The sequence below is a fragment of the Oryzias melastigma genome, linkage group LG8, assembly GCF_002922805.2.
Source record: "Oryzias melastigma strain HK-1 linkage group LG8, ASM292280v2, whole genome shotgun sequence".
NCBI lineage: Eukaryota > Metazoa > Chordata > Actinopteri > Beloniformes > Adrianichthyidae > Oryzias > Oryzias melastigma.
Genome location: NC_050519.1, coordinates 12,641,330 through 12,654,701, shown reverse-complemented (window position 1 = coordinate 12,654,701; position 13,372 = coordinate 12,641,330).

Sequence of the window (13,372 nt, the reverse complement as noted above, 5' to 3'; positions counted from 1 at the left end):
GCTGCATAACACTTTGAGCTGGGCGGAACAGCAGAAACTGCATGCAAGGACCTGCATGTTGTTTATGTAACAGGTCTATTATTTTGCATAATTCTATCAAATCGCCTGTAGATACTTGGTTAATCACAGTTTGATCGGTATATCTGTAAATATGTCCCTTGATCCCTGAATTTACCACGACTAGGAGGGAGCAGTGAGGACCATGAGCTTGCTAAAGTTCCACTCCAATCTTCTTTTAATCCATTGTAAAAGCGTTCCCAATGGTATATTAATCATGATTTAGCCCAAATTTTAGAAAAAAATATTGTTTCCTAGGACATAGTTTCTGCAGGAGTCAAAATTTGCTGATTTCCCATCATTCCTTTGTTTAGATTCTCTCCTGCTAGCTTAAAGCCCCTCACTGTAAGCTATTTTGTCTCTGTCTGTCTTGGAAATAATTATTTATGCTTTTATTTCTTCCCGTTTACATTACTGCAGTTTTTACCTGCTTTAGCAAAAGTTTGATAAATTACCTTCAGCTTGTTGGATTTTAACAGGAACCCGTAAATAGACACACATCACTTCCCCGTTGTCTGCTTTACATTGGTTGTATATCAAATTTAGAATTGATTTTAAAGGGCCTATTTCATTCAAAATTACCTTTTTGAGCTTTTAAGTGCATTATAATGTTCTTTCCTTACTATAAACAACACCAAGGCAGTATTTCAATCCAGACACGCATTTCCGTATATCTCTGAGAACCTCTGCTCTAACCATCAGCCTCTCCCGTACCCACAAAAACGAGCAGGATCTCATGATTTGATGTCACAAAGTGAGAACCGTTCCTTTCAGGAAGAGTCTGTGCTGTCAGAACCACCCCCAGTCCAACACAAACATCCAATTTCTCTACAAAACTAGTGAAGTTCAGCCGCTAGCTCCTCCCTCACCTAGAGGTGATCAGCTGCTAGCTCAGGCCATTGCCAGAACCAGTGCAGTGATGGCCGGGGATACTAAAGGCAAATACACAATGTGCCCATCCATCTTTACGAAAGTTTGGATGTTGTTTGTTTTTGGGGGTGAAATGCAGAGTCGTTGAAGAGGCCGGCTCTAGGAAGACATCATTAAATGGGCGGCACCCACAAGCAGCAAAAGGCGGTCCCTCAGAGATTGAGGGATCTTACTTCCAAGTAGGAAAATAACTAATAATTTATAAATTATTTGTTCTTTAGTGTGTCAAAGGTAATATATGATCATATATGAGGATATAGTTTACTCTGAAAGACTTCATGGTATAGGCCCTTTGAAATTTTACCTCTAATTTTTGGAGCCTTGCATGGTCAAGCCCTGGAATACATCTCTGACCTTTTAACCCCATACTCTTCAGCTCATCCTTGAGGTCTTCCAACTACTTCCTTAAAACATTCCAAAAACCTGCTTTAAATCTAGAGGAGATTTCTCCTTTCAAGTTGTTTCTTCTTGTCTTTGGAACTCTCTTCCATTGTCGTTGCATCACATTGACTCCATTGAGTGTTTTAAATTCCAAGACATTTTTATTTAGGAGAGCTTTTAGTTGATATTAGTCGTTTGTTTTAAATTGTATTTTATTACTTCTCTGTGTTTTGGTTAGATTTTATGCTGTCTTTCTGTTAAGCACTCTGTGATTCTTTCTGTGAAAAGTACTAGAACTATATTGTATTGTCCCAACTCTAACCTAACATTACCAGGGCAACAAAAATTATACTGAAGCTATCAAGCCACAAGCTCACTCATAGTGGTTAACCTATTGTTTACCTGCAGGAAACTATTGAAAAATGTGGCGCTGTGCCGGTCAAGGCCTGTGCAAACGTTCACCTGAGGACGAACTGTCCCACCAGATCCTGTTTAAGCGGGTCCAGTACAGCAGTTTGTACTTCCTCTCTCTCTGTCCCTCAGCGCTCTCTTTCTCCTTTCACATGTAAATGAGTCTTTAATCTGCGCTGCTCTAATAGACAACCATGGCAACCGAGGCAGGCCTAATGAGGCAGAGGCGCAGGTTAAAATCTGCCTGAATGCTGGCGCCACTCACACAATCAACAGTTTAAATTAACGCCTACACACTTCCTCGTGTACAGCCATGGCGCTCATATGCACACGGACATTTAACTTCAGCTGATCGCTGCATTTCCATGTTAACTGCATGCAGAGGGATTTTTTTTTAAATAAAAGGATGGTGAATGAGAGATAAAGAAGTTTACCATTTAGTTTCCCAAACGCAACATGAAGACATTCATTCATAGGCCATAAAAATGCTCTTCCAGACGCTGTGTTTCATAAAATATTTGAAGCATGGGATTCCAAATCTGAGGGAAAAAAGAAGAACACAAAGCTGACATCAAACACTGGGTGTAGTCAGCTGAGAGGAGCATGGAAATGGAGACGCTGCACAGCTGATGAAACTGTGAACACAGCCTCAAAAGGCACTCAAGGAGAGCTCATTTCCATGCGAGTGGCACCGGGGCTGCAGCTCTGCACTGTTGACTGTAATTTACAACCATATTAAATCCATTAGAAAAACATGTGTTTTCAGAGCAGTTCAGCCCACAGACAAGCCCTTTAAGCACGTCCCAGCCCCAAACCTCAAAGTCACACGGGCAGAGGAACGCGGGGGGATGTGTGCGTTTGTGTTCAGTGCAACATAAAAGAAGTCACTTTGCGATTATTTCATGGAGATAGTCGTTGTTTTAACCTTGATATCTGTATGAACTAGATAGTTAAGGAATTTTACCATCTCAAACATAATAATTTATAATTACAAATCAAAATATTATCTTTTAATGTCGTACAGGCGTAATTTTAAACCGCTTCAAGTATGTTTTTTTATTTTATTTTCAAAGCTTTAAATGTATCTTTTAATGATAAGTTTCTTAGAACATAGTTTCTGCAGAGCAGCAGGTCTGAGTTGTGTGTGGCATGGAAGTAAGCCTCTGCTGATATCCCATCATCCCTCTGTTTACACCCCCTCACAACCGCCAAGGTCACATTCCCATTGAAAAAACAGTGAACTATATTAAATCTATTCAGCCATACGCATTGGTAGACTTAGACGTTTGAGGGCCCCGGGCAGAGATTTTATTAGGCATTTCTTTTTTAAATTACCCAGTGTAAAATGTCCATAACGTATGTCATTTCTTTACTTTGGCAGGTTTTACTAAAGAAGGTAAAAGACCCAAACGTACTTGAACGACGGTACAAACAATACCTTATTTTTGAGTCCCTTTTCCTGTTTTGTCTTTCTTCCTACACTTTCCTAAGTGTAGCAACACATTTTTGTTTTCTCTTTGCTTTTTCCTTTTTCCATAGCGGCTTGATTAAAGCTTTTTTTCTATTCAAACTCTTGGAACAGTCTCTCTCTGCTAGCTAACTTGCTGCTAGCGGAATATTCCATTGCTGCAAATTTACGGGGGAGGATGAAGCACTGTCACATGGGCGGTTTTATGCCGTCTTCTTGTTTCTTTTCTTTTAAATCTTCAGCTTGGGACCCCAAAAGTGTTTGGGGAGTCACTTACCTTTGCGTAATGGTAATGCCTGATTCACACTGGATGCTGAAGCGCCGCAGAGCTCTGCTGCAATTAACACCAGACGTGCATTTTCCCCCGACAGTCAACAGGCGCTTCTGCTAGAACTTTTTTTTGTTTTTGCCATCATGGGTATGTTAATAACTTAAAAATATTACCCCATGTTTCTGCTGAGAAGAACTGCTCTCTCTCTTGTTGGTTTTATTACACCCAAAAACCCAGCCCCATGCCTCCTGCTCTGGAGTCAAAGTCCTTAATTGATTTATTTGTCTGCAAGTGGATGTATCAGAATGAAGCAGAGCAGGAAGAAACACAGTTTTAAAATTAAATTATTTTATATATGTCCTCCATCATAAGAGAAATGCTACAAGAACAAGTTAAACACACAATTTTCATTTAAATCAAAAACTTAAATGTGTATTTGACCCCATGTGCTGGTAAGTAATACATGAACAAAATAAAAAATAAGGTGTGTGGAGGGAATTTTTTTTAAATTTTTAGCTTGTTTCACCAACAGATAACCAAAGCAAAGTATTGTAACCTTGCAGACAAAATTGTTCAGATTCATTCAGTAATAGTATGCATTATGTGTTGAGCATCATCAATGACTAATAAATGACCCAAATTGAGAATGGGAGGGGAGAGAGAGCTGTTATTAACTAAAAATGTAACAAAAAAATCCTAAATTTATTCTGGCTATAAAAGAAAACAGAAACTGAACTGAAACAAAATTATTTTTAGTTTTTGCATGTTTTTTCTTCAAAAAATATCATATTTATTACTCTTATATTGAATTTTTGTTTTAAAATGCCTTAAATGTCAAATTTTACATCTTGTAAAAGTAAATATCTGATCACAAGGGCTAAAAAAACAAAAGTGTTTAACTCTTTTTGAACTTTGATTTGCTGTCAGGTGTAAAAGAATCACACATTAAGTTTGGAGAATAAAACTGCACAAAACACTACACATTTTTCCCTGGACAAATGCAACACTTTCACAATGTTTTTTTGAAACCGTGTTGCACCCATAATTACAAGCTGCCACCTTTTTAGCTTGGAACACACAGGCTGTGATGTTGACACGTTCCTGAAACACCTTTCATTGTAATTATTCTGTGTACAGTGACACCGTGGCGTCACCTCTCCAAAAGGTCTGGTGCTACACCCGCCTAATTAGCAATTAACAATCATATATCCTTGAAAACACTGTCCTCTGGGATCCACTGCAGCAAAGAGGTTGTTAAAAAAAGAAAAGAAAAGAAGATTTGTATCATTTTCTGAATGCATGTATTAGAATCATTTGCATATTAATGAAGAAGCTACAGTTTATTACCATGAAGGTGTTGTTTTGTCTTAATGAAACGGGCTTCATTGTTGAAAATCAGAGCACACTCTGTTGTTCCGGCTTTGGTGCGATGCTATTTTTGCCCTGAGGCCCAACACAATTAACACCCACAGCCAATTGGTAGGTTTCATGTGTGTATCTGAGAGAGGAGACATTAATCTCTGCGCTTTAGCCACAAACAGTACTTACTCCTAAGAAAAAGAAGAAGAAAAAAAAGCTTAAAAAAATTATGATTACAAATGCACACACATGTTCTGGATAATTTCCCTCTAATTACTTCCATAATTACCATCTCCAAACGAATTGCCTTTCAAAAGTTAATTTTTCAGCTAATGCAAAAACAAGCATACAATTAAACTATGTTGCATGAAGTCGATCCATCAGAGGTGCTGTTAACAAATCCACTCAAATTGATCACTCAGTGACAAATCAATGACGTCGATTAGCTGAATATGAACCTGATCCTCCTAAATTTGATGCAAAAACAGTAAGAGGTAATTCAACCTTGTTTTCAGGATTGATTGCTTTTTTCTGTCTTTTTCACGTGTCTGTGCGTTTAAATGAAACATGAGTGGATAATCATAGGCCAGGAATTCCTCCGACAGACCGACGGGCAGGTTGCTTCACGGAGGAATGCGGAACCTGGAACGCCGAAACAATGTTCAGCGATAGAACGAGGGGGAAAAAATGATGGAAGGACACCAGGAAGGTCCAGGAGTGCAAGGCAGAGTGAGAGAAAGGAGTGGCCAGGGAGTGAAGGGGGGAGAGAAAGGAAGGGAAAAGTCAAGTGGGGAGGGTTTTTTGCTATCACCCTGGAATGAAAATATTCCCAACCTTCTCAGTGGCATCCAGAATGTGTCAAAGCAATGGGAGAGCAGGAATTCAGATGAGCTACAGCTGGAATGAGGAACCAAGAGACATTTATGGGAGGAAAAACCAACAAATGAACATGTAAACTCTTATTTCTGACCTTTTCCCAGCATTAAATCCCATCTATTTCTCAGAACCTTTCAATTTATACATATTACAATCAGAGATGTAACTATCTTTCCTCCTTAGTTCAGAAATCAGTGTTGCAACACACTGAGTGAGAATGGTTCAGCTCGCTGCATTGTAAACAGGTTTGGAAAAAAAAACAAGCATCATGCAATACCTGAATTCCCAGGAGCAGCACCTGGAAGATTGATGGCAACAACAGCCGCGGCTTCTTATCTGGGTACATACGCCGCAGCCTGTAGGTGAAGTAGATGCTGCTGCCGGGATGCTGGAAACGTGGGAGATGAGCGGAGCTGCCGGTAATTATTTATCTGGCAGTTTCACGCTTTTTCATCTTTTTCTTCCAGAAAGAGAAAAAAAATATGCAAATCACCCGAGACAAACATAAACTCTGCTGTGAAGATGTCACAAAGTATGTCAGTTTAACGCGTGTTCTGTTTTTTTTTTTTTTTTTTATGGATTCTGGAGAGATTTGGCAACACAAAAGACAAGGGCAATGTTGGAGAGGTGAGTGGGTCGCAGCTTCAGCCCCGGTCTATTCATAGACCCTGCCGATAACAGGTCGACTTGTCTGGGAAAGCAGCAGGCATGGCAGAGCAGGGGGAGGGGGAAGGTGGAAGGTGACAGAGCAGAGACAAAGGGAAGCTGCAGGATAAAAAAAAAAAAATCACCTGTGGAAAGAGAACAGAGATGAGGAGAAGACGGGGATGTTTTTAGGGATCAATCAAAAGACTGAGGATAAAAAAGGGATATGGCAAAAAATAAAAAAAATAGAAAAAGGAAGTGTCTTTCCACCCACATGCACCTGCTACGCTGGCGCATGACACCTTACAATGTGGCTATCACTGTCAGGGATGAAGAATAAAAAGGAATTTCGCTCCTGAAAGGCTTGAATAGAATGAGGAGGAGGAATTCTAAAGAATCCGACATATGCATGTTGGGTGCAGTCAGGGAAGAGCTGCGCGGAGATGATTTCCAGGTGTAAATAAGCTGAGAAATAAGCAGTGAAGTGAAGCTGAAAGCAGGGAAAAATACAAGTGCTGGGACTGAAAACAACACATTATCAAAGTCTGGTTTTTCAGAGCACAGGTTACTGTGTTAAATGTCAGCTGCGGCCTGCTTCTCTGCAGCACAAACCTCAGTCATGCTCAAAAACACCATCGACCAGGTTCACAACGACGACTGCCATGTGAGGTCCTGCCTGTCTTCTGCCCTGATTTTTGTCTTAAATACCTCAAAATCCACTCTTGCAGAAACCAATTGCTAAATCAAAGAGAAACCTTTGAGGATAAACAGTAACGTTCAACTGTTTTTATGCAGAAAGTTTTCTGAAACAGAGATGGAGTAAAGCTCATCTGGACTGAGAGGATCCAGGAAAGACGACGCTGGAGATCTGCTGAGCCGCTCATTCAAGTACAGACGGACCACACAGGAGTCTTTGGCTGTTACTTCCTGCATGAATGTGACAGTTCAAATCTGTGCAGGCTTTGAGGCTCAAACAGAGCTGTCGAAAACTCACAGAGCTGCGATGTGTGCTGTGTTCCACTACAGACAGCGAGTTTTAGGATGTCTAACAGATGATTTATGCCCATCAGGTGTCAAATGCAGAAAGGTTTAAACCAGCTTTTGAATGAAAAGGTCTTAAGTAAACATGGAGAAGTCACATTTTTAACAATATGCTACAGAAATAACATCATTATGCATTGGAGTATTTGTTAAAATATTGACAATTGACTCATTTTTAACTTAAAATCCCACTCCAGTCATCTTATGATCCATCATAAAAGAGTTTCTAGTGGTATTTTAATTATGATTGTTATTTTTAGCAAAGTTTCATTTTTTGGAAAGTGGAAAAATGTCAAGTTTCACTAGATAATATTCAGAATCCAAGTTCAAAGCGACTGAAAAGAAAACCTGGATGACTCAGCATTCTAGCAGCATTTAAACGCATCACTCAGATAAATCTTGGAGATATAAAACGAGTCTCAACTCAGATTTGTGCATAAATGTGGTTTTGTGTGCGTAACAAGCAATTTGTGCGTCATTTTTTAAGATTTGCGCATATACTTAGTCTCAAGCTATTGTCATTTGCATTTGTGAATGTGTAAATTGTATTTTTTTGTAATTTTTGTACTTGTGCACAAAATATATTGAATGAGTTACAAATCAAGAATTACGCACGCACAAATCTTTGTGAGTCTATTTCTCTCTAGATCACACAGCTACAAGCTTTTTCCAACATTTTTTCCTGTTTCACAACAACTTGAGTGTAGAAATGCTCATAAATAAGTTTAATTTTCTTTTTATTTGTCCTCCATCATGAGAAAAATACCAAAGAACATGTTAAAAATGACAACAATTGGATTTTCATCCAAGTGCGTCTTTGGTTTTAAAGGAAATCAGGACTTGACTCCTAATACAAACAATGACACAAGTTTACAACTGCAGTTTATTTTACATTTTTACAAGGAATCTAAATTTTGCTCAAGAGTTTGACCCTGCTGGACTAAAATCCCAGAGTTTTCCACTGATGGTTTCTGTTCGCTCCATATCTCAGGGCCAACACCGAGGAGCTCTGCCAACTTCACCAAGGTTTTGTGCCAACGGAAATGGCCACCTCTAATTTTACCGGGCCGGCTACATTCCTCGCCTAACACAAAGCTGTTGCTGTTCGCCATATTAAGGCGATCTTGCAACAGATACCAGCTCCATATTGAAACCAACTCTAATCCCTCTTTTCATGCCGGCCCATTTGGTCCTCATCCAATTGTACGAGAATTGACGACTGAATCCCCCCGGGGCGTGCGAGCTCTCATTTTTTTTCCAGCTTTATTAAGAACAGTGATAACGCATTTTATAAATAACACATGTTTTAGTGCGATGGAGTCTCATGGGGGAAATGGGAGAAACGAGCCGCGTGGTAATTAAAAGCAGGTAAAAACAAAGAAGGAAAAAGAGCGATCTGGAGATGAGAATAGTGGTTTGAAGTGCTGTAATCATTTGTAACTGTTTTGGTGGTGAAGAAGTGCCAAGAAGCACCCTTTAGGTGTCTGTTCTGGAGGACCAGAATGGATCATCAACCAGAAATAGCTTCAGTCCATCATTACACTCTCTAATTTGTAACCATCATTTCTCTTTCCTTTCTCCCCCCCGTCTCTCCATCTGAGTCTGCCCCGACCCAGATGTCTGTTCCATGTCTGAGGTCCTGCCAGATTCCTGCGAAGAGGAGGAATGCAGGAGAGGGCCTCGCCGAAGCCCAATTAACATTTCGACGGTGCCGTGCTCGCACCTTAATGATGGCATATTCATGAAAAGCAAATGTTTGCACAGAAAAGCTGTCTCCCAGCGACCGCCAAAAGGACAGAGACGGTAATTGAAAGGGAGCTGTAGAGGCTTTTTCTAAAAAAAGGCGAGCTGAGATAAATGGAGGGCTGGGCTTTAAAAGAGACTGGTGGCAAGAGGATGCCCTGTGAGGAGCGAGCGGTGATGGGAGAAAGCCCACTCTGCTGGGAACAATGAGGGTGGAATGGAGGGAAAGCGATAGGAGGGATTGTTTACACACAGAGATGATTGACAGAAGGAAAAATAGAGATATATCTCAGAACGGAGGAAGAGAAGAAGAGCTGATAAACGGATGGGTTTTCCAAAATGAGCAGACTGCATACCATCCCTCATTTCCCCAAAGAACATGCTTCCCTACTGCTGCCCCCAGCTGGGAGTGCACACACAAACGTACACAGACCCACATCGAGACTGGCTGTCTAGATGGGGGCAGGGTACAATTTGATTCAGGGAAAAAGGATAGTGATGGAGAAGGGAGGAGAGGACGAGAATGAGGGAGGCACTGGAGGCAAGGATGGAGAGAAAAACAGAAGAGGAGGAAAGAATCCACGATGGAGCGCCTCCACCTGCCCATCTGACTCAGCATACCGCACAAAACACCTCCCGCTTCCTTATCCCCCCGTTATCTTGTCTATCACTCACTCTAACATTTCAACAAAATCCCCCTCGGAGAAGTAACTCAGCAGTCAATAATGTGCTACACATGCACTCACACATGCATGCACCATCCCCCCTCCAACCACACACACACATACACACAGATGCACACACATGCAGTCCTAAACGAGACAGCTGGAGCTATCAAACCAGAGCCAGCTTTCTTCAGATGGATTTGAGATGTGGGCTTTACCGTATCATCTGCCAGGGCGCTGCTGGGAATGAGACGTCGCCTTCATAGCAGCATATTGCCATATAAGGCAATTATCTCTCTTTTGACCCCCTCTATTCTATCTTTTTAAATGATGGGGTGGGGGGGTTCAATTATGTGCATCAAAGAACAAATTAGGCACCTGGCAATTTCAATATATCCTCTTTATCCGCATCAAGTTGATGTGGTTGTGATGAGCAGATAATGTGGCGTCAAGCCTCCTGGACTTATGGATCGGGACTTTGTTGATAACACTTCTTGCAAGAAGATGATTAACCAAAGCAAGAGTTGCATTTTTATTTGAATCTTACCGAGAGCAAACACGCCGTGCTGCATGCTCATTCCACACAAAGGCTCTGCGGCCGGCGCTGATCGATCAGTCAGCAGCAGCAGCAGCTTTGAGGGCACATTGAGACTTTACTCCCATTGACTACTTCACAATCAATAGTGGCTGATTACTGACTGGAGAAACTAGCTGCGGTTTCTGCACACATCAGCCGCACTACACAGCACAAATGAAACCAGCAGCTGCCCTGAAGCTCCATTTGTTCACAAGTTACTGGACACAATCAGCATTATGATAGTTGGGAGTCACTTGTACTTCATATATCTCAATTTAATGCATGTTTGATAATCCCGGTCAGTCAGGGATGGAAAACTCTGCTCTTCATCTTGCAGATGTGTGAGCTCAAGCAACCCCTTTTCTTTCCATGTATGGTGCTGCCGAGCAGCTCCGAGGGGACTCAGGGCTGCTCTCGTTCTGCACCTCTCAGGCAGCTCAGCGTCTGCGCCGCTCTAATCCACTGAGCTGCTGGGGAAAGAGTGCTGACTGTGCCCTTTTCCACCGACGATCCCCTAATCCAGCAGGCTGCAAGTCTGGAAGAATAATCCAGGATTAGGAACTTCTCCCCGCGGAGAGGGCCACGGGGTCCCTTAGTGGGGGCCCCCTCCCTGTCACAGTCAGCTGTGCCTGAGGCGCCGACCCCTTAACATCATAGAACAAAACAGTCGATCCGGAATCAGCCAAACAGTGTCTGATTAGGAGGGAATCGCTTCAAAAGTCGGCTTGTCACCCTGAGGGGAGCCGCAGCGCTTATTGGAGATGAATAATGGTTAAGAGGGTTAATGGCGGATGGGCCTGGTGATGGTACAAGTGCTTTTCATCAGAGGTGACAAAGATTTGGAATCAAGACTGGAGAGGTTGTATTAATATTCAGCTAAAGTGCACAAACACATCTGTTAGACAGTGTGGAGACTGAGACACATGTAGAAGAAACAGGTTTTTTTTACGTCTTTTAGTGTTAGATTTAAACAAATTACATCAAGCATGGGTGCTACTAAATCAACTTCTCTAGTGGATGTGGAACCTAATACGCTTTGTATTAAAGATTGATGCCGAGCTGGTGGTGAGGCCGGAGTCAGGCCACAGAAAAACACGAGAGTGGTTCCTGATCAGTGCTCTGCAGGCTCTTCAGCCTGAGCAGGCCTGTCCTCCCTCAGCACACAATCACCAGTTTATTTACCTGCATGGCTGCTCAACAGAGACCGCCGCTTGCGTCAGAGCTCATATCCCAGGGAAGCACAGCAGGGACAGCAGGGAGGTTTAATGCACTCCTGCGGACGCATCATGGCAACACGGCTAATGGTTGTCAGGATGACTCATGGCCCCAAACTTTGTGTATAAACAGTGTCGTTCAGAGCCTGGACGTGATTACTCAGATGCCAAGAAAAAATAGGAGAAAAAAATATAGCTTATTACTTAAAAAGAATCAAGGGGGGAATTATCTTTATAAATGAGGGACTAGTTTGGACTAAAGAATCAAAAAAATCATCTTAAGGGCAAAACTGGAAGGATTACTATTCTTGTTTTCATAAAGGGACACTAGTATAGCCGTCTTAGCGTTTAATTTCCTTTTTTGTCCTGCTCCCCCCCTCCAAACACACTCCATGAGGGAAGCTCAAGTGTGGGAGGAGAAACAAAACATGCACCCAAAACAAAACCATGTTTCACAAGGACTGACCTTTGCTCTACTGTGGCAAGCCAGGAGGGTCAAAAATTGTGAGGAAATGCGCCTTTTGAAATGTCGTTTCAGACTGTGGCTATATCCAAATTTCCACCTTAATCCCTAAGTAGTGCAGGGCTATATAGTGCCTTAATTTAAAAGCACCATGCTTACTAATTTATTCTTTTTTTCTAAACGGCAGATATGTTGTCACCAATTTCACAAAGAGAAAATCTAATCAATATGAACATTTTATGACATCTGTTTACTGTGTTTTGAGGATTAAAATGTGGATAGTTTGTTAAAAAAAATTACATTCAAACACTTTTTTTTCAAAAACTGTTCAAACGCAATGCATTGTGGTCTATATTCTCTAATGGAATGAACATCAATGCACACTAGTTTTTTGCAAAGACGATTTGGAATTGTAGATTTATAAAATGTCAAACGCACTATACAGTGAGTAGTGAAGGAATTCAGACGTAGCCAGAGTTTTGTCTAACAGCTTCTGACCCCTCCAGCTTGCCGTAGCCACCTTTGTAGCACCTGTGGCAGAGGGAGCATGGCACACATGCTAGATGTGCCGAATTCCAGCAAGCACAACGCTCTAAAATCCACAGAAAGTCAGCGCACGCCACCTCGCCAACCCCCAATCCTCCCTCCCCCCCACAGCTATTTTCAGAGATGCCTCATTTTCATTTCAATCTTCTGTATGATGCAGTGCACGGCTGCCACAAGCTGACTCCTTCACCTGAATGACAATAATAGTAGAATAGAGCGTGGACGAGACATGCTTGAAAGCTTGTCTATAGTAATAACAAGGCCAAACCAATCTATTTTGCATTCACGGGAGAAAATAAATCTCCCTGTGCGCATCCTTGTGCTTGAATAGAGAGAAGATAGTGGAGGATGAGCGCAGATCAATGCTGTGTCCTCCATCACACCTGATAAACTGCAAAGGATGGCTTCTGTGCACAACAGGAAACCCCTTCAGTTCTATACTTTTTCATGGCACCGCGTGAATAAAAGGTGAAGAATGACATTAAAAAGATAAGCACTTTCACAGCACAACAACTAATTCAAAATCTGACAAGAAATTTCACTTGGCAACAAGAAAGAAAACCTTCTGCATGAAAGAGCTTGATATCATCGTCCACATTTACATGGAAAAAGCATTAAAAGATTTATATTTTCATCACCAATTTACATTAAAATTATTATGTAGTAAAAAATATAAGTGAATCTCAACATGACTGAGTAGTATTGGTGGAATTATCTAGGAATCA